The sequence below is a fragment of the Myotis lucifugus genome, unplaced genomic scaffold (genome assembly GCF_000147115.1).
Source record: "Myotis lucifugus unplaced genomic scaffold, Myoluc2.0 scaffold_1612, whole genome shotgun sequence".
Classification (NCBI taxonomy): Eukaryota; Metazoa; Chordata; class Mammalia; order Chiroptera; family Vespertilionidae; genus Myotis; species Myotis lucifugus.
Window position 1 is genome coordinate 5,840 of NW_005872660.1, and position 4,260 is coordinate 10,099.

At 41.7% G+C, this 4,260-nt stretch overlaps 1 long non-coding RNA gene across 1 annotated transcript; it reads left to right on the top strand.

Moving 5' to 3' along the window:
- Positions 1-383: 383 nt before the first annotated feature.
- On the top strand, positions 384-3,411 carry LOC106695555. Its single transcript, XR_001346621.2, has 3 exons — positions 384-463; positions 1,745-1,838; positions 3,142-3,411. It is a non-coding gene; the product is annotated as an uncharacterized LOC106695555 (long non-coding RNA).
- The last annotated feature ends 849 nt before the right edge of the window (positions 3,412-4,260 follow it).

Genomic DNA, 4,260 nt, shown 5'->3' on the forward strand with positions numbered 1-4,260 from the left:
CTGGAATCAAACTGTGACCTTCTGGTTCACAGGTCAATGCTCAACCACTGAGCTACACCGGACAGGCTAGGTTTCTGATACGGATGCAAAACATATAAATTTTCAGCTTTTATTCCTAATATGTGCATAAATGATTGCACATTTTTCACCATACGTTTTGGTATGTACTGTTATCATTTACTTCAAATTATTTTCTAACTTGAATTGTGATGTATTTTGGGGGTTATTTAGAAGTGTATTTGATAAATCTTAAATATTAGGAGTTTCTAGGTGCCTTCTGTTCCTGATTTGTAGATTAACTGCAATGACAACAAGAAACGTACCGTATATAATTTCATTTCTTTGAAGTTTGTTGAAACTTGCTTCATAGCACTGCGAGGTCTCATCAACTATAATTGAAGTGTGCCCCTCTGCTGCCACCTCGTGTGCAACCTGGGAATAACATCTTCGTGCCTTTCAGCAGGTAAGGTTGTTGGGTACAGTGGGTCTCAGAACCTTGACTACAGTTTGCTGCTCAGGTTGTTGAAGTTTTTACATCTTTACTGGGGTCTTTGTGGGGGACTATTGGTTCTGAAAGAGGTGTGCTCTGTCTCAGAATGAGAGAAGTGTGTTATATGTATTATGGTTATAAATTTATTATGATTATAGAATTGTCTAGTTCCCCTTGTAGCTCTCTTCTCTGTACTTTGATTCCATGTTATGAAGTGCTTGGGAATTTGGATCTTCCTGGTAAAATGAAGTTATTGATCCGAAGTGATCTTCTTTAGTTATAGTTAAGCTTTTGCCTTTAAGACTTGTGTGTTATCGTATAATTTTTATTGGGTTTATGTTTGCTTAATATATCTTTTTCCATTCTTTCACTTTTGATCTCTTTGTACCCTTATGTTTTAGGTAGCTTTTAGTTTTTATAGTAGTTATGAGTGAAATGAGTTGCTTCTGTTTCAACATTTTTTCCCATTCAGTTGTTCCAACACTGTTTTCCACTGCTCTAAGGAGATGTTGTTATCACACCAAATTTCCATATGTATTTTAGTCTATTACTTGGCTTTGCATTCTGTTCCATCAACTTTTCTCTTCACAGGACATTACCCAAGTTTTTAAATTACTGTAGCTTTATAACACAATATATTTTTCTATCTGGTCAGGGTAGCTGTTATTCATTCATTTGCTTTTTCAGATGTTTCCTTTATTATTTTCAAATATATTTGTATTGATTTCATGGAGGAAGGGAGAGGGAAAGAGAGAGAGAAATATCCATGATGAGAGACGATCATGGATCAGCTGCCTCCTGCATACCCCCTACTGGAGATAGAGCCCACAACCTGGGCATGTGCCCTGACTGGGAATCGAACATGATTTCCCGGGTCATGGGTCAATGCTCACCACTGAGTCACACTGGCCAGGCTACCAGGAGTTTCTTGATACTCATATCTTACCCCTTCTTCCCATCCTCTAGTTTTTGAGATCACCTAACAGAAATTAACATACCACATATCCTGCACTTTTCCTAAATATCACCCATTTCACCTCCACAGTCTAAGACTCTGGTTCCCCATTTTCCAACATTTCCTGTTTGTAATATTGCCTTCTTGTCTTTGGCATTCATTTGTATGTGAGTTTTCCTTGTACATATATTAGATGTAGTGCATCTGTTGTCAATTTGATCATGTTAATTTGGTTATTAGCCCAGCTGTTAGAATGTACAAGGTATGAGGCAAATAATTGCTTTTTAAATCTCCCACAGTTTTGAAGAGCCGGCCTTGTGTAATTATCGGCTGGGACACAGCTAACTTCTGACACCGCTGAAGCCGAGAGATAATGGACAGCTGCCAGCAAAGGTAAGCAGCATCATTACTTTTCCATTCTGTTAGCCTTATGTGTGTGACACTGCAGGGTTTGGTAGGATTTTGAAATTCTGGAATTATTTTTTTCTCTTGTACATTGACATTGGCATGAAAAAAACGTATTTGTGAAACTAGCTGCTTGGACTTAGAGTGACATGGGTTCTCTTTATTGAATCACGGGTTTTTGTGCAACATGAGGATCTGGTTCAGTTCATGCATCTGGCATTTGGCAACTGAGGTCTGGTGTCTGTCTCCAGCTCTGGGTTGTGGCTAATGCATCTTAGTCATAGATCTCTGCTATATGTCCAGGGTCTGTGGTTTTGGGTCAAATATGTATTCAGGTGTGTGTCTGGGGTTTTGGGTCTCTTTGGGTGTGGCTTTGTGTCCTGGGTTCTGTGTGGGGTCCGAGTGCAGCTATAGATTCAGATGCCGGTGTGTGGAATCTCTTCTTAAGAATCCTCTGTCAGTCTTTGGTATCAGTTTCTGGCTTTTGTGCTGCATAGCATGTTTGAGTCGGGGGAATCGTTTGAGTTTGAGTCCCAGGGTTGGGGCATCCAGGTTTTGGTGTGTGGTTCTCTATAGGGTCCAGGTTCTGGAGTGCAGGGTGTGTGTCTGGGGTCCTGATTATGGCTATGGCATCTAGTGTCTGTCCACTGATGGTCATGGCGTTGAATTCAACACTAATAAGAGTTCCCAAGTTTATAGAGTTGTGGCTGGTTATGAAAAACCTAGGAAAAGTCCTTGGCAAGTGGAATGGAAAATCTGAGACTGTAACAGGGCCTAGTAATTTATAGGCACAACTAATAAATCACAAAAACGTATCTTCCCTAACCTAGAATGCTTAGAAGCAAATGGGGTACACGTTCCAGACCATGTCTGGGCAGATCCACCTTGGTTCAGATCCCTTTCCAGTGACATTTTTAAAGGTGAAACTGATCAGAGAATGACTCTTATCACTGTTTATGCTCTTTGTAATGCATCAGCATAGCAAAGGACAGACTTGGAGAGTTGATAAATATTCTATTGAGATATTCCATTGAGACCTCCCCTAAAATTGTCACCTTTAAAAACCAGGTAAAATCTTGCCCTGGTCCGTTTGACTCAGTGGATAGAGCATCAGCTTGTGGACTGAAGGGTCCCGGGTTTGATTCCGGTCAAGGGCACGTACCTCGGTTGCAGGCTCCTCCCTGGCCCGGGCCCTGGTCGGGGCTTGTGTAGGAGGCAACTAATCAATGTGTTTCTCTCACATCGATATTTCTCTCTGTTTTTCCCTCTCTCTTCCATTCTCTCTAAAAAGCAATGAAAAAATATCCTTGGGTGAGGATTAAAAAACAAAACAAAACAAAACCAAAACAGGTAAAACCTTTGCTCTACCCATTGTGACTAGCTTGGTTGAGCATCGTCCCATGCATCAAAAGGTCACCTGTTCAATTCCAGGTCTGGATACATGCCCAGGTTGTGGGTTCAACAAAAGGCAACTGATGAATCTCACCATTTGTGATGGATATACCTCTCACATGGATGTTTCTCTCTTTTTCCCTCTGTTTTCCTATCTCTGAAATCAATAAAACCGTATTTAAAAACCCAAATAAATAAAACAGGTAAAACCCTTAAAACAAAGGTGTGCGTTGTTCCTCATGCCTGTATCTTCCCTTCTCTTATTTCCTGTTTTTACTTTGTTTCTTCTAAGCTCTAAAGGTCCCTGTCCCTGTGAGACTTGCAATGGGGGAGCAGTGGGCAGTGGCACCTCGTTTGGGCTAGCTCCCTGAACCTGTCTCCAAGGGCCCCTTGATCTTGTCTCTTCTATTGTCATCCCTTCCTTTGTTTCACTCTGTGGATGAAAACAGGCCACTTGCTAACCTGACAAGGTTAGAGGTTATCAGAACCCAGGCTATAAGGTGAGACAGGAAAAATGGGTGCCTGGTTTTTAAATTTGGCTTTTCCATTTGAATTGTTTTCTGAGAGTTTGAACAAATGCCTTTGCTGTGTAAATGAGAGCTGAACTAGTTCAGCTCCTAAGATAAGGGGCAGGTCCTCTCTCCAGCCTGAATGTCTCATGCTCTTAGGAAACTAAAAATCTTGGTGGAGGTGTCAGAGGTCATTCCTCATGACCTGTAAGGGCTCCACAGGGAACCTCCAACTCAGCTGTAATGAAGAAATTGACTCATCCAGGGACGCTCATATAAAGGTTGGTCACCTAGTGCTCCCAGTCCTCATGGCTGTATTAGACAGCTGAGGAGAGAAACAGGCACAGAAGAGGGTTGAATACCACTCAAGGGCTGAGAGCCTCGAAGAGCTCAACCTATAAGCTGCACACTTGGACCCACTACATAGCCGCCCTTAGAGAATTTGCTCAGACTGCCAATGTTCAAAACACCCCACTACAATTTACATGGGAAATTGTGCCTCCAAGGCT